The sequence below is a fragment of the Lissotriton helveticus genome, chromosome 6, assembly GCF_964261635.1.
Source record: "Lissotriton helveticus chromosome 6, aLisHel1.1, whole genome shotgun sequence".
NCBI lineage: Eukaryota > Metazoa > Chordata > Amphibia > Caudata > Salamandridae > Lissotriton > Lissotriton helveticus.
This window is the reverse complement of record NC_136067.1, coordinates 889,907,477-889,925,645: the sequence shown is the minus strand read 5'-3', so window position 1 is coordinate 889,925,645 and position 18,169 is coordinate 889,907,477. Positions and strand designations below refer to the sequence as shown.

General features: G+C 42.3%; 1 protein-coding gene across 1 annotated transcript in view; it reads right to left on the bottom strand.

The window, feature by feature from the left end:
- LOC144763167 (amine sulfotransferase-like) overlaps nucleotides 1-9,874 on the bottom strand; it is a 293,959-nt gene extending 284,085 nt beyond the window's left edge. The window contains exon 1 of the mRNA XM_078648506.1: nucleotides 9,314-9,874. The gene's annotated coding sequence lies outside the window, so the exon portion shown is untranslated. The remainder of the gene's footprint in view (nucleotides 1-9,313) is intronic.
- Between the last annotated feature and the right edge of the window lie 8,295 nt (nucleotides 9,875-18,169).

Sequence of the window (18,169 nt, the reverse complement as noted above, 5' to 3'; positions counted from 1 at the left end):
CCATGGACTGGGCACTTTTACAAAAGGGAGGTCGGATAAGGGCGACAGTGAAGGGGAACTCAAGATCTGTGATCTGGGTCTCCTTCCCAGCCTTCAGGAAGACTGTGCAGCAGCTGCTGTTTGCCCCATGAATGTAAACACATTGCATGTGTGCAAAAGAATGAGACTTTTGATCTTATTATGTTGTACTGTGGAATTGTTTTCCAACAAAGATGATGATGAGTGGTTCCATGCTCATGCCCACAGAAAGAAATGAAATGAAATACCAGCATTTGTAAAGCGCACAGCTACCTCCGGAGAGATGTCCCAGCTCTGGAGGCCATCGGGAAGATTAAGCCAGCTATTGCCCAGAGTCGCATGGTGCTGGGCTAAACTGCCGCTGGCGCAGGGGATCAAACTGGGAACCCTGTGGTCCGGAGTCAGGCACCCTGGCCGCTGCGCCACACCTCTTCCACAATCCAGAAAAGACGTGTGACAGTTCGCTATACACCTTGGCACAACTTCCCACTGAAATTGCATGTGGCACAAACACAAAAATTATATGCTTTAGGGCAGGGATACTCAAAGTATGGCCCGGAGGCGCATGCAGCCCTCCTGACCTTTAATTGTGCCCCCCCCCTGGTGAAAAGCACTGGGCTGCTGTTCCCTGACAGAGCAGGAACATTAAGAAATCTGTGAAACGAAGAGGGAAGCCTTTATTGACACATTACGGTAAAGAAGAAAATATGGTGTCCTAGATAACTTATCTTTAGGAACGCCTTTAGTTTTAAAGACATCTTGCACTAAACATGTTAAAAACACGATACACTCGGCAAACCTCAAAAAGTGTATTTTATTAACATGCTTGAGTGTTTTACCTTAGTAGATCAGATTATATCACTGAATTGAGAGGCATATAAAAACAGTGATTGTTTTCAAACATGATTTTTGAAACATTCATGTCACCCCCCATTCTGAAAACAATGCCATTAGTGAACAAAGAGGCAAGTCATTTGTCAAGTGCACCTTTTGTGTACCCTTGGTTGTTATATAATTGGAACACAATTATAGTTTATTAATTGAAACAATAGAAGGTTTTTAACTCCTATATTTTATGGGGCTTTCATGTGTAGTAATGAACAAATAGGAGGCAAAGTGAAATTAACTATTTGCATAGGATCACACAATTTCGGCAAGTGTGGAAGTCAGGAGTGATACCAGCTTTCTTGTTTCACATTCTGCAATCCAGCCACCAGATGAGTATCCCTTTCCTTCTCACATTTTACTTTAGAAGTTAATGCTTTGACTTTAATTCTTGGTGGAGTATAGAGCATTGGTGGCAGACAGAAGTCATGTGAAGGTTTGGTTTGTTGTCGACACCATGCATCTGCTTTGCGTCCCCTACACCCACCTTTCATCACCCGAGACTCGCATCTCTGGGGGAAGACACAGACACAGATAGACAGACAGATAGACAGACAGACAGACAGACACACTCCCCCCCCAAAGTGATGACAGTTAAGGATTTACTTTATTACTTATGTCTAGAATTATTATTTGTCATCTAATTACAGGAGGGTTAATGCATATTTTTTCTCAGGGAGGGTAGGAGGAAGATTTTAGCAAATGTGTTTCTCCATTAAATAATATCACCCAGTACTTTATGACCCAGAGGGCATTTACAAGACGAACTAATGGAGGAACCTCATCCCGGTAACTTGACAGATTGATTACCGCCTCCGGTGTGTTGCATCCGCAGTCACTCAGAATTCCTTTCAGATCCGAGAGCGCACCTAAGTGGGTAACCTCATGGCAAGCCTTCCCACGCACTGGGCAGTTATATCAAAATAAAGTCTAGCCTGCCAACACGAGCCGCTGCACTCGAGGAGCACAAGGATGGAAAGAGTTACACAATCCCACAGCCTGGTGTTGGGTTTTCCCATATCAAGAGGCAAGAGTTGTGTTTCTGCTGAGGCCGTGTCTTCCAAGTGGTCTGGTGGCGTACATTGCTACAGAATTCACAGGAAAACCGGTCAATGATATCAAGCCACTGAGCCCATAAGTAGTACGTTGGCTCGAGGCCACCAACATATAAATACTCTTAAATGTACTGTGGACGTGTTCACTCTGTTCTTCGGAGTTGGACAGGTCCCAGGAAGGTACATTGGATCTTCTCGCTGGCTGCTGGCATGATATTGTAGGGGAATATGAATTGGTTTTTTAATCTTTTTTCCGTGTAGGAGCAAATCGAGCAAAGGTTTGCGTTTAATGATACCCCTGGGTGCCCTGGTGAGCACTGTTGTAGTTGTGTGATACGCAATCCAGCCAACCAAGGTATTTTTGTCTAGCGATATTTATAGCTAGGTGTATCGACTGAAAGACGCTAGATGTCTAACAAGCTTTGAAATTAAAAACATTACTATCTTTCACAACTTCTTCATTAAAGTCATCTTTGTGCAGCACCGGTTGTCCTTGCGTTAGTCTCTGCCAGCTTGTCTACCATTCATCACTTTCATTCTAGAGGTCAGTATACAGTTCTGGACCATCCCATTTTCCCAGGAGGCTTCCTCACATAGGTACCTACATTTACATGTTTCTGCGCCCTTTGCAGATCGAAAAAAGTCAAGAGCCCCTGGATGCAGAATGTTTGACTATATACTTGGATTCCAGCAGTGGAAGCAACTACCCTTTCCCTTTATCCTGCTGCCACCTCCGAGAGACAACTGAAATTCCGAATGAAAGGCTGGAAAGCAATATAGAGAAGCCAGTAGGTCTGGTGTTGACTTACAGCCATTTGGCGTTGTCAATGCTTTATTTGTCGTTTCATGTTTTTTGCAAAACATTATTGTTGGGAAGCTACCTGGCCCTCCATAACCTTAAAAATTTGAAAGTGTGGAGTTAAGGTTGGGAGGGTCCATAGGTGTTTATCATAGAGCACCGCTCGCTGTAAAAAGGATCATGGTTATAGTTGTTTGTCTCGGTAAATATGTATCTCTCCTACTGAAAAGAATAGACAGTTGTATTCTTTTTCAGGGCTTTGTGACTGGTTTACAGTCGGAGTTTATGTCTTGACAAAGTGCTAGCTCGGGAGGACAGAGAACCACCTGATTCTAAATCTCTATAGGGATTGTGAGCTGGTGGACGCTCCAATGTTGAATCCTCCTCCGGGTTGACATTTAGCTCTTTCCATTCCCACCCTGTCCTATACTAGTCTTTTGTATAACCATTGTCTCAGGAGACCTTCACAAGCCTGCCGGCCGCTACGGCATCACCTCACGTCCTTCGAGCCTTCACCTAGTACAAGAGACTGAGTCACCTCTTGCCTTTGTGACTCTGCCCCGATTTGTACTAAGCCAGAGCTGTGAATCTTTATGGGCTGAGTGGATCTGAGCTCTTTGCACAGTAAATACTGGAAGCACCACTAGCGTGGGTGGTGCTGGCATTTGTTATTGAAAGGGCTACAGAGCTACAAAGATGTTGCAGCCTCCTGTAAATGAACATCATTACAATATATTATTATTATTATGTGAGTGGTACGAATGAAGAAGCAGTACTCAATTCAATACAGGCGAATGATGACCTATGTGTGCCACTCCTAATGCATGCATCCACTTTGGTATGAAAATAATTGCATATGCATGTTGTATGCTAATCTCTTTAAATGCGAGCACTTTGGGGAAAATGGAATTACTGTTTTTTTCTAACATTCTTATTACTTTTTGCTGCAGTACACCATGTTGAGTGCTTGAACTGATCAAACCCTCAGTGTCTTTTGCACTGCACAGTTAGGACCATCTGGAGCAATCATAAAAGCAATATGTTTCTGATCCACATTTTCCTGGCGTAAATGTTTAATAGAAGTGGAATATACCGTAATCAGAACGAGCTCCAGAATAATTTGCATCCTCTGCTTTCAACTTGTGAGGCAAACCTGTGACACCGCTTCCAAAGTAGAAAATTATTAAGCACATTTAAGTATGCATGTTCTTTTTATATAGTGTGAACCCAGCCGAAAGGTAGCATATCCCGGTATGTGGTCAAAGGCAGATTCACAATCAGCGCCTGCATGGTGAGGTAGCTCGGTTCTTGGAACAGAAGTGGACTGTTCATGTATCCTGATGTACTCTTCTTCAAAGAGATGCTTCTTTACCGGTTTCCTAAATTGGAACATAGGTTTGGGTGGACTTGATGAAGACGGAGATCCTAGAGGTATAGATAGGTAACCATACAAATGCTGAGTAAGTAAAACTCCTCTTTTCCATCCAGTATGGTACCACACCTCGGTAGAGAAGTCTGGAGCTACAGTTAATTATGAGGGTAGCACACATTTCCCCCCTCGGTATGCCCTTGCCTTTCTCTGTGCCCACATTTCCAGTATTTATTGTTGGCTTTCTTGTATTTGCACACAAAAATGGCTGAGTGCACAGCAATGGTTCATAAAAGGTTTAGAGTTTTGGTACTGTTTGTTCCTAAAGTTTGGGTGCTCCAGCAAGTAGCGTAACCGACCAAGTACGCTGGATGAATAGATGCTTAATTAGCGCACTGACATTGTGAGTGCGTCCCTGTGGGCCCACCATGTGGTTCGTTATGAAGCACAGACTCCGTTGTCGTTTGTATGTTTGTTTATTCTTGATTACAAATTCGGCAGTTCATTTGTATCAGATTTCACTTCAAGGATATTGCATTTCATTTCCAATCCTGATTATGTTGTTAACAATATACATTTGTAAATGCAAACAAAAAACGCTCCAATGCATTTCGGGCGTGGCCCTTTCTCAAGGAGCTCTGTGAATGAAAATAAATAGCACTATTGATATTTGCGATAATTCAAAACGTTCATCACACAGCTTAAATGACACAGTAACATGCAAAAACATGCAACCTCAATCGGGAGGTGAGGGGAGTTTATGAGTGAACAGAGTACAAACGTGATGGCTACAAGCGTGTAACCAGAAAAAACCTAACGACTGTTTCTTGGTGGCGATTATAGGTTATGGAGATTGCTTGCGCTGTTGGAAAAAAAGAACGGGAGTTAAAAAAAATCTATCACGATGAAGCTCGCCACTGAAGCTAATGAACTTGGGATAGACTCGCGTCTAAACTTACTTCAATCCGAAGCTGAAAGATTGATGTACAGGTCTGAGGACTCCTCGGTTTCGAAAAACGTCGGGGAGACCGAAGCGTGGGTGTGTTTTCCGCGTTGATAGGGCATTTAAATCAGACAAGAACCCGAAAGGGTCACGTTGTCTATAGACATAGAAGATGGACTTTGGAACCTTAAAAAATTGTGGCGGCCATCTTGGCCTGGTTTTATGTGGTGAAAACAATGTAGGGGAAACTATAAAAAAACGGCAGTGGATGTGATATGAAGGAAAAACTTGTGATTGGGTGCATGAAACATGAAAAAATAAAATAAAATGAAACATAGTTTGTTAAATCAAAACCGTACATTTTTACAATGCGTAATGATATCAAATCGATCTTTACAAATAACTACATTCGATGCGGTCATTGAGGCCGAATGGTTTCAAAGATTGCAATCGATAAATCCAAGTTGTTTCACGTTGTAAGAGAATTCTATTGTTATCTTTGCCTTCTTTCTTTTCCACCAACTCTAGTACCATGTATTTCAATTGAGCTATGTTGTGCCTTTGTTCATGGAAGTGCATAGCTATGCTTGATCGTTCGTTTCTTGTCCGTATGTTAGATTTGTGCTCATTGAGTTGTGTCTTTATTTTCCTTTCTGTTTTCCCTATGTAGATTTTTCCACATGGGCATTTTAAAAGGTAGATAAGGTTCATGGAGTCACAAGTAGCATTGACATTGACCTGGATGTTGTGCCCCCTCATGGGGTGGCTTATGTTGTTTCCTCTTATGACGTTATTGCAACTATTGCAATTGTGACACGGAAGTGTACCGTTGTATGTGATACAAATGCCGAATTTGTAATCAAGAATAACCAAACATACAAACGACAACGGAGTCTGTGCTTCATAACGAACCACATGGTGGGCCCACAGGGACGCACTCACAATGTCAAGGCGCTAATTAAGCATCTTCTTGTATTTGCCACAGATAAAACTATGGGCCACATGCATCTAAGTCAGGATTTGCGAATCCTAAATAGCGAATTTTAAGAAATCGATATTTAGGACACCAAATCCCTATGCATGTAGGAATTGCAACAAAAAAAATTGCCCAAGGGCGTGTTTGTGTGTAACATGAAAGATCGAGAAATGCACTTTAGTGCATTTTTCATTGTTTTTGCAAATTACCATCAAGTTTAATTTGATGGTAATTTGTGATCCCTAATTGCAAATTTGCAATTTGAAATTGCATCATGCATTGCATTTAGGGAATCACAATTTGCGATTTCCTAAATGCATTTGCAATTTAAGTAATCACAAATTTTGTGATTGCTTAAAATGCGATTTTGCATTTGGGTTGATGCACCCCAAAGGCAAAAGTACCGGTCGCAAAGGGGCAGATTCTGCGGATTTGCCTGGTTGCGATCGGTATTTTAGTTGATGCATGTTCCCCTATGTCCATTAAAAAAAATGCCTTTGGAGAAGATTTATGACAGGAGTATCCAACCAATGGAATCCTTTTGAAGTGTCCCTAGAAAGCTGTTGCACTAATGTGGGTTCAAAATAAGAACCGAACCAGCAACTTGATAATAAATATGATTCAAAACTGACATTAAACTAGAATGTAACTCCTTGTAAAGGTATCATGCTCTTGGGACTTGAAGTACGCATTATCAGTGTATTCCCTGTGGTACATAAATGTGTCTTCATCTTGGAGAGCTTTCTTGCATATGAAGTCAGTCAATAACCTGTATTAATGAGCCGAGGACTCAGGGGTTATTCTCAAACCTGAGAGAATTTGTAGGCACTGTGGTTAAGAACTCAAATTAGCATATCACCGACAGGAATAGTGAAAGCAGCTTTTATTGATGAACTAAAGTTTTAAGTCAGATGTCACTGGTCAGAAAAGGGCCTTAATATTTGAATATTTTAACGATGCACATATGTTTTTATAAAATCCTATGCAATTGTACTGTGTAAGGTTGGCATTGTTTTGTAATATATTAAACAGGTCTCAGTGAACACCTTGCCATTGTAATGAGGGAAGAGGAGTTGGCCTAATGTTTGGGTCGGTCGACCTCAAATCTGGGGAACTGGGTTCGAGTCTTGGCAATGACGCTGAACATCCTGTGATTCTGAGCAAATCACTTAATCTCCCCGTGCCTAACAAAAATGAATGTGTCGTCATGTAATTCAACTGTTCCTATGTAAAGTGCTCTGATACCCGATTCGGGTCAAGTTCGCGCTATATAAAACTCTGTAAAAAAAAATAAAAAAATTGGAGAGTGGAGTAGCATGGCATGGGGTAGATTGGGGTGATGTGGGGTCAACTGGAGTGGAGTTGGGTAGACTGGAGTGTAGTGGGTTATATTGGGGTGTGGCGTATTAGGGTAGACTGGAATGCAGTGGAGTGTGGTAGATTGGAGTGTGGTGGATTGGAGGGAAGTGGAGTAGGGTAGATTGGGAAGGTGCAGAAAGGGGGTGAGTGTGATATATGGGGTGGACTGGGATTGACAGTAATGGTGTGAATTGGGGTAGATTGGAGTGGGGTAGACTGTAATGGGTAGAGAGCAGACTAGAGTAGTTTGGGATAGAGTAAGGTAGGGCAGAATAGAATGGACTGGGGTAGATTGGGATAGAGTAGAGTGCGGTAGATTAAAGTGGGTTGGGTAGCGGGTAAATCTGAAATATCAGCACTGTTCGATTTTGTTGTTTTGCTAGAAGAAAGCCTTTCGTTTCACAGCGACATTGTCACAAATTCAGAGCCGGCTTTAGCGCTGGTGGTGCTTAGTGTGAGAATGTTAGCTGGCACCACAAAATGACCACCTCTGTCTCACTGCCACCCTCTACAATGCCCCTCAAGTCTCCATATCCGCCCTCTCTCAGTTGCATTCAATTTGTTTTATAGCACCGCCGCCACTCGGGTGTCGGAGGACTTTACATCACACACACTACACAGAGACAATCAATCATAGGCATGTAAATCAGAGTATAGGAAATGCTACATAAGACAGAGGACTACAAGGTGTAAGAGTCACATGTCATCCATACTTGTAGGCTGGACAGTTTAAGAGCGCTTGGTCTAGAGAAGCACAAACTAAGAATGTGAAACTTAACACCATGGTTGGGGATTCTCTTTAACAATCAGAATTGAATTCTATCCAAATGAACCCCTTTTCCAACATTAGGATAACGAAAGACTGGGGAAAAAATCATAATGCTCTAATCTATAACTTGTAGTTTGCATGCAGCTCTTTGATGACAGTTAATAGCTCACTGTTCTATGTTAGGATTATAATTTATAAACTGTAAATAACAAAGGATGTCTCAGACAAAAGCTGCAACCCACTGATCTATTTACATTATATGCACTTTGTGATTTGAGCAGTACAAGTTGTTTGCAGCAGGCATATTAACCCTCTATACTACCTCACCAGGAGTCAAAATTTCCACTAGACAAACCATTCTATCTAGGAAGAAGATGAATCACCAGTTACCTTGACATTTGTATTGTTGCCTTATAGTGGCTGGAGGCTAGGAACTTGGCAGTAGGTGCTTTAAAACCATAATATATTTCAAACACGACGCCTCACCAGAAATCGGCGATCGGTGCGGCGCACCTGCATAAATTCTCTCACTTTGAAGACTTAGAGAAAAAAGTAAACACCAAACACCCTCAGAAGACAGAGCCTGACCTTTGACCTCTGTCTTTCAATGCACAGCAAATGTGCCAAGATAAGAACAAGGTTTAAAAGGCCTGGTTTCAGAAAATGAGTACTTGGAAGGATACAGTAAACAAACAATGCTCCACCGGACGGAAACACTCTAGCTGGACAGCCTAAAACAAATAAAGCCAGCAAATAAGCAAATGTGCGTTAGAAAGCCAATGGTCAGCAATGGGATGAACGCATTCCCAGGGAAGATTTCCGAAAGCTCACAAGATGTTATTAGCAAACCAGACAGCTGAGCAGTCTGGTAGGTTTCGACCTAAAAAGGTAAAGCCCTGTGGCTCTTGTTTCCAATTATTCTTGTTGATATAGAAGATGCCACCACGCTTGTAGGGTTTACAAAAAAAGTATGAATGGTTTGATTTAGTTATCAAAACTTATTGAGTTTCCTTCCTATAGCCCTGCTATGATTATCATTCCACCTTCCACTATCGACCTCTCCGTAAAACCCTACTACTTTCATAAATTTGCAGACCTGGCCACTGTCTGTAAAATATTTGTAAACTGTTTTACACTTACCTTTTACTGGGTCTGTAGTTTGTCCGTTTTATTTTTATCTCTGCTGCAAATGGGTCGGAATAGATTTGTCCTGGGTTTTCAAAACGGTGTTGTCAACATAAAGTGCAATGTTGATGAGCTTTAGCGCGAAGGTTGCTTTACTCCAGACCGTTAGTCAGTTATGCAACTGTAAGGCTTGACTTGGAAAGAAGCCTGCGTACACATCAAATTTCACAAAGCTGTTGCCAAGGCAACAATCAAAAGTGTAGAGAGCCAGAGAACAGAAGGGGGTTGAAACCATCCTTAAAGCAGGCAGTAGAAAGTATTACATTTATATGCAAATCTCACATTCCAAACTAAAGTTGGTGCTTACTGCTGACCAGCAAGACATCTTGTTGTGCAAATGCACACCTTTTTATTTCTTTATTTACAAACGAAAATCAATTTTGGCATGGAAGCCGAGCGCGTCGCGTACAGAAACCGGACGACGGTCATTAAGGCTTTTCCCACGGCAGGCTGGCAGTGAGTGTTTAATTCCTGAAAAATATGTGTTCTGGAGGCCAAAGTTTTTCAATCAAATCCACCGCTGGTGTACTCCCCCCAAACTAGATTCTAGTCTACAGACGTTCTCTACGATTAAGCGCATGCGTAGACGGAAGGGTGTGCTCAAACCAATGTAGTGGCTGGGCTATGCAAATTAGTAGCGCTACATTCCCACAGAGTTAAGAGTGCTCCTCACTTTCTCAGCCTTCCTCCTGCTTGCGTTCATGGCTCTGTACCGTCAGATACTTACTGGTTTATGACAGCTCGCAGTTTAAAGTAAAATTGGAGCTTTTACATAGATGCCTTGTTCTAAGAAATTAGTTGTTTCGCAACTAAGCTGATTCTCTATAGAGTATATTAGTGAGGAGGGAGAATATAAAACAATTCAGAATTTATTTTTCCAAAAAGCTTTGCAATGTAATTTTTTTTTAGTTCTAATAAGCACATTTTTTTTGCTGTTTATTATGTACTCAAAAAGGTGTGATTTTTTTCCCCAGTCTTAGATGGCGACCTTTATTCATAACAAATCCGAATATCTTGTTTAACTGGATTCCCTTTGTAGGTCGAGCCTAGAGCAGCGCATGAGTTGTTTGCTCGACTTTTAGCAAGGGGGTTTTCAAAGTGCTACCAGAGGCTTTTGCTGGCTTCAAGCTGGCAGTAATGCGCGCAGCTGCCATCTATCTTTTCTCCGTCACGGGTAATTATGTGCATCGCGATCACTTTCGGCAGTTAAGTGCATCGTGATGCACTTTCAGCACCCGTGCGGCCAGTGCTTTTTGCGCACGCTTGTTGTATAGGTTGAAATACTGACATCAGGCACATCTAACAATTCTTGGCAACTTCAATATTTATGTCATCACCACTAGCTCGATAACGATACAAAGTCTCTCAATACCGTCTCTTTGCCAAGTTACATCAACACTTTCTCCTAAACAGAAAGTCCACCGGGCTTTGCTGCTGAGGAGGTTATCGCTCCTACCTCTAATAAAATCTAAAATACACAAAACCCACCTCCATTATTCAGAAACTAAAATACCCGGTAGCAGCCTGTTTTGTTGCATGAGAACGCTGGAGATGATTCAAGACATCCTCAGCAGCAGTGGCTCTTGACACCAAGGAGACACTGAATCCATGACGTGTTGGCTCTGAACAGCAAATCCAAGGCACATGTCTGGTGAATGTGAAAGTCTTAAAATAATTTACACCGGGACATGGTACGAGAAAAGGCTTTCATGTCCTTCCCTGCTCTTAACATTAGTATAAAACTATTTCTGCACTGTGACCGAAGTGTAGGTAATACACAGTATAAAGCTGCTAATTAAAGAATTCCATTAATGTCTCAGGTGGAATACTTGTGCCTCAGGGTCAGACAAAGCCCTCAGTGACAATGAAACTGCAATTATAGAGCGTAGCCACCAATATACGAGAGACATGATGATATCTGGCAAACAGAACCCCTCAAACAAAACACATGAACTTCATGAAAACTACAATTGAAGGATCAATGATCTCATCAGCCCAGAACACAGACAACAAACACGTCAAGATGAGTTTTTAGACAGACTTACTTTGGAAGGCTGACCATGAGGACTCCCTTGCTCAGAAGCATTTATTCGCAATAAAACGGCACATATTTTACAGTTACTAACCAATGTTTTACCCACCCGAGAATAAACCCCTGGAAGAATAAACGGACAGTAAGTTGGATGGTGAAAGCTAATGTGTATAATTGGATTCGACTGCTCTTTGGTTTCCTGGCGTCCTGTTCTTTCCCCGCACCAGCTCCTTGAATATATCTAGACTGTTCTACCAAACTTCACCTCGAGGCCAAGCCCAACAATGGAACATTGACACTCGAGTAATACAGGACCAGTGGGAGGGTGGAGCAAATTCGTGCCCCTCATCGACAGCCGACAGATCACCCGTGAAGCTTGGATTATAGATTCTCACTGGGATACGAAGAAAACAAGCATTGGCATAGCCAATAGGTCTCGCCTTTGGGACCTTATAAGTATTTAATTATGCAGCAGAAGATCCTTGGTGCAACATCAACTGTTGCATGGCTAAACACTTATAATGTCCCAAAGGCGAGACCTATTGGCTATGCCAATGCTTGTTTACCTTGCAATATATTGGGAGATGCTTTCATTCTCCCTATCTCTTACTACAACCACTACACCCTCATGAAGTCTCTACAGCCTTCACCACACCCATGCAACCTATCATATTCCTACCATTACCCACCAGTCTCACCATTGCTATGGATCACATTATAAACATCACCAAAAATTCTCGCCCATGCTTTCTATGATAATTATCATTTCACCACTTCTATCTACTGCAACCTCACCTTCACCCACAAGTGTCATCATGGCTGTGAGAAAGTTGGTTATTAGCTGTGGTGGAAAGTAGTCCACCACAAGTAATAATTTATTAATTTGTGTCTGGTTCATTAAAATGTTCAGTATTTGAAACCTGAGCTCAACCCCTGGTAGCTATGGCACAGAGCAGACAGGCTTAACTTGAGAAAATGTGTAAAGCATTTAGATGTACCAAAACAGTGAAATATTGAAAACACAACACAATAAAATACCTCTCCAATTTATAAAAAGTGAATATTTTAATGAACATAATGATGCGAATAGCACGCAAATCCAATAAGTGGAACCAATATATGAATGTTTAAAGCATTAAATAAAAATAGCTTCAAAAAGCGCAAAGCAGCAACCATGGGCAACAGGTCGCACTAGACCGGGGAATGGGAAAGGTTTAAGGCTGACAGAAAAGGAGTGCAGGTTAGATTACACAGGCCAGATTGGTCCCAGTTGGAAAGTTACCTTCATACTTGAAAAATATTATAGACAGTAGAAGTCCTCAGCGAGGCAAGGCTGCAGGGGATATCCAAAATTAAGCTAGTCAACAATGGTTTGATGAACGAGGTGGTCTCAGTGAAGCGGTCGGCGAAGGGGGGGAAAAGCTCGGAGCAGCAAAAGTCCTGAGTTGGCACCCAGGAAGCCGTCAACTTCGATCAGGTGCTGCTCAGTGTCATGCCCAGTGAAGACTTGGACTATTTTCTGGAAGTTGTTTTGCCTCAGTGGGTAAGATGGCAAGCTGTAACTGTGGAGTTCTACATCATCAGATACCGGTCAGCTTCAGACCTGCTGGAATGGATTTACTGCTGCAGAGAACACCGTGGGAGATTCGGTGAAGTCAGGCCGACCAGCGGTGCATCCATGACTGATTGGCTGGCAGGGTGGTATTGGTCCTTTTGACGGGTCTCCAGGCAAAAAGTTAGCAAAACTTTTGTATGTTCTAGGTTCAGGCAGGAGTGAACTCAGACACCAGATAAGGGTACCAGGACCTGAGGGAAAGCACATCAACAGTCACTCCAACAGATGCCACCAGCAGGGTCCAGGACAGTTCAGTTGAAAATGGTCAGCTGGGCTCTTTCACAAAAGTGGGCTTCAACAGTTTTTGTGTCCCTGTAGCTTAACAGGAGGTTAGCCAACAGTCCCTTGGAGTCCATATCTTTGACCTGGGTACACTGTGTAAGCTATCGAGCCACAACGTCTGTGGTCACTTAATCCACAAAGGATGATCAAAAAGTTTCCTGCACACTAATGGCACATGCCTAGGGGCCAATATCTTATCACTGCTGTTGCATTCAATGCAATAATCTTTCAACTTCAGTATCAAACCCTGGCCCCCAAAAGCTAGACTTTAATCTCTCCTTTTTTTTTTTTTAAAGATACCGAGATGACCCACAAGGGCTAACTAAGTCAATCTGTTCCCGAGGCCTTCTGGTGGAATTATTCGAATACAGCGTAAAATAATGTCATTGTCTACAGCCAACTCTTCTTTTATCATAGACCAGGGTCTGCTCAGTGAATTGACCTTCCAACACTGTATTGCTTGTGAAACTTCTTGTAAAACACCATCCTTTCCTAACTCAGCTTTCCGTTCACTATCTGACACATCCCCAGATGTAACTTCACACACGTTCACTGCTTCCTCTGTCACATCATACTCATTTGCTTCAGAATTTTCCTTATTGATATCAACTAAACATGATAGACCATCATCAGACTAATGGTTGACTACAGGTTATATATATATTCAACAGTGAAAGGGAATTCTCGAAAAAAGATCCACCTTCTTATTCTTGATGAGATTGAAGCATGTCCCTTTTTCATAAAAACCTCCTTCAAAAGGTTATGACCAGATAGATCCTTAAAAGAAGTACCACCACACAAAAAGTCAGAATTTTTTCAGGCTCCAATATATAGCTAACACTTCTCTCTCAATTACTGAATAACTTTTCTCAAAGCTTTATGTTGAAATTAGACAGGACGCAGGTTCCTGAAGAGAAATCTTTATTGAACGTCTCCGCTGCTCCACAACACAGCAGCAGTCTCGCCTTAGCTGAGCATCGCCAACATTCCAAGGCAAGCTCACAGGTAACTGTCGGAATGTTCTAAAGAGAAAAGGGGGTACAGAGAGTATACTACAATAATAAAACAATATTACAACACAGTTTCCCTCCAAATGTTTAAAAAACATAAGACCCCAAGTAACTCCACTCTATAGACCTGAAAGAGGAAAGAAACTAAGCTATGTACTTGAGCAAAACACCACAGACAATATGTGAAGAGAATGAAGGGACATAATAGATGACTAGAAAAAGAACAATTCCTAAACCTCAGCTTATTTGCTCACTACAAAATCTTTATGCCATACAGGCGTGTTTGATTTGCCTTCTGGATGTTGTTCCTATGTGGACACCACTATCAACTTGCCTAGAGGTGCCTTCCACAGAGGATATAGCAGGAGTTCTGTTTCACCAAACTGTCCATGCTCCAGCCCTGCGCATTGTCCATTATGGCAACATAGTGTTTACAATATCCATTGGTTCAACGGAATCCTTCCCACCGTTTCTTTTAACATACACCCAGTCACCCGCTTTCCAAGGTAGATGTTTTGTGCCCTGTTTGATATCCTAATTACTCTTATATTTTGCTTGGTGAGGGCAATTGCGTTATTAACTAGTGATGGGTTATGTCCAACTCCACCTCCACCTCTACCTCCCAACCAAAAGTGAAATAGTTTGGTACTGGGTTTCCTGCACTTCAATGCGGAAAATGGAGATACATTGACAGAATTTGGGCTGGTATGGTATGCCCATAGCATATCCTAAATAACTTTCTCCACATTCAAGTGATTTATGCAAGCCAATTGGATACACTCTTTAACTATACGATTAACTCCCTCCACCATGACAGTGGCACATGGACAAAACAAAGCTGTTCTGAGATGAACAACGTTGAGATGAGAAAGGAAATCTGCCATTGCCTGAGATATAAGTTGTACCCCATTATCAGTAACAAGGGTAGCTGGTATGCCTTCCGTTGAAAATGTGTCTTTAAAAATTTAATAAGGGACTGTAGCAACTTGGTGGACCATCCTGGTGACCACTAAAGAGAATGTTAAATGACCAAAACAAATGCACAATGTTTTACCACAATTGTACGATTAATAGGACCAATTAGATCTAGAGCCAGTTTTTCCCCATGTGTTGTACCCTGCTTACTTTAAACGGAATACACCTTTTATTCGTCTTACATGAAGACCTTCATTTCATTTCTACATCAGTGTTAAAAAGTGGGTTGATGTAGAAATGAAGGTCTTCATGTAAGACGAATAAAAGGTTTATTCCATTTAAAGTAAGCAGGATACAACAGCTCACCCAGCCAACTGTCTCAAGCTCTCCTAAGACATTCATAAGAACATAGACTGAGTTCTACTCCCTCAGTTCTATTACAGAACATAACTATATCATAGACAGAGCCTGGCTAAGCAAGTAAATATATAAATAAAGATATCGCTACATGAAAATAACATGACAATATGACCAATAAGCAGATTACAACACCATGGTTTGTCTGGAATGGCTACAGGTGATATGGGACCTTTGTAGACAATTTTAGATTTATCACTACTTGCACAAATGGAGTAATCCTTCACTTTGACTTCAACAAAGGAATCCATATTAGAGAACCAGTAACACTTCCTAACACGTGGTTTGGTATGGCTCCTACCCAGATGACCTTTATGTGCAAGGTAGATCATTTTATTTCTCAAATTCATGGGAGGCATGATTCCGAAGGATGAAGTTATTTTCTTTGATTTCGTATCTAACTTCCCAATAACCTTTTCTGTCATAACCAACCTCACTTTTATTATTTGGCCAATGCTGCTGAGCATATATTGAGTTTGACCAATGCCTCACCCTATGAACTTGCTGCCATCCAATTATCATTGGTATTAGAAGTAGAATTGATCACAAGAAGAGGATACTCCGATGTTTCAAAGTCTTCCATTATTTCTAAAGGGGCTCTTGACAAAAAGTCAACAGCAGAATTTTGATTGCCATGTACATATTAAACTTTGTAACAGAAGCTTTCTAAACCCAGGACCCATCGGGCATGGAGTGGTGTCGAAAGTTGTGGAGTATCGTGGAGGGAGTAGAGTGTCGCAGAGTGGAACGGCAAAGAGTGAAATAGAGTATCAGAGTAAAGTGGAGTGGCATAGTGTGTCATGGAGTTTTGTAGAGCAGAATGGGTGGATGTAGAGGGTGTTGCGTTGAGTGGTGTAGAGTGGAGTAGATTGTTGTAGAGGGGTGTGGCATAGAGTGGATTAGTGAAGGAGAGGAATGGCAGAGTGGATTAGTGTTGTAGAATCAAGTAGCATAGAGTGAAGTGGTGCAGAGTAGAATGTAGGGGCGTAGAGTGAATTGTCTTATGGTTGAGTGGTGCTGAGAAGAATGCCGCAGAGTAGAATATAGTGGCCTAGAGTAGCATACACTGGTGCAGAGAAGTAGAGCACAATGGTGTAGAGTGGCATAGAGTGCAGTGGTATGGAGTGCAGTTTTGCAGAGTAGTGTCAGAGTGCAGTGACAGAGAGCAGAGGTGCAGAGTATAGTTGTGCAGAGGCATAGTGTATTGGTTTTGAGTAAGAGATGTAGAGCGCATTGGCATAGAGTGCAGCCAAGTAGAATTTAGGGGTGTGGAGGGTCATAGGGTAGATTTCATTGGTGTATAGTGGAGTGGCAGGCAGAGAGTGCAATGCAGCACCATAGAATAGATTGTTTTAGAGTAAAGTGCAATGGCATAGAGTGCAGTCTGGTACAGTGCAGAATGGAGTGGAGTGGCATAGAGTGGAACGATGCAGAGTAGAGTTGCACAGAGTGCAGTGGCATACAGTGTATTGGCGTAGAGTGCAGTAGAGTGTCAGAGTAGAGTGTTGCAGAGCAGAATAGGATGTAGAGGGTGTTGCGTTGAGTGGTGTAGAGTGGAGTAGATTGTCAGAGTGGTGTGGCATAGAGTGGATTAGTGAAGGAGAGTAGTGTTGTAGAATTGAATAGCATAGAGTGAAGTGGTGCAGAGTAAATTGGCTTATGGTAGATTGATGCAGAGAAGAATGCAGCAGAGTAGAATATAGTGGCCTGGAGTAGTATAGAGTGGTGCAGAGAAGTAGAGCACAATGGTGTAGAGTGGCATAGTGTGCATTGGTATAGAGTGCAGTTTTGCAGAGTAATGTCGGAGTGCAGTGACAGAGAGCAGTGGTGCAGAGGCGTAGTGTATTGGTTTTGAGTAAGTGATGTTGAGCACATTGGAGTAGAGTGCAGCCGCGTAGAATAAAGTGGTGTGGAGGGGCACAGGGTAGATTTCAGTGGTGTTGAGTGGAGTGGCAGGCGCAAAGTGGGATGGTGAAGAGTGGGATGGCGCAGAGTGGAATAGAGTGGTGTGGAATGAGGCGGCAAACAAATAGATTGTTTAAGAGTAGAGTGCAATGGCATAGAGTGCAGCCCGGTACAGTGCAGAGTGGATTGGCATAGAGTGCAGTGGCGTAGAGTGGAACGATGCATAGTTGAGTTGCACAGAGTGTAGTGGCATACCGTGTAATGGCATAGAGTGGCACAGAGTAGAGTGTTGCAGAGCAGAAGGTAGTGGCAGAGAGTTCAGTGTTTTAGAGTGGCATAGAGTGAAGTGGTGTCGGGTACAGTGGAGTGCCAGCCAGAGTCCAGTGGTGTAGAGTGCATTGGCATTGAGTAGTGCAGAGTAGACTTAAGTGGCATAGAGTAGAGTGGCGTAGAGTTTAGTAAGAGAGTGCAGTGTTGCAGAGTAGACTGTCGCGCAGTGGTGTATAGTAGAGGGGCGCAGAGTACATTGGCGAGGTGCAGAGTAGAGTGGTGTAGAGAGCAGTTGTGTAGAGTACAGTGGTGGGAAGTGGAATAAAGTGGCATAGAGTGCAGTGACGTAGAGTACAATGACGTAG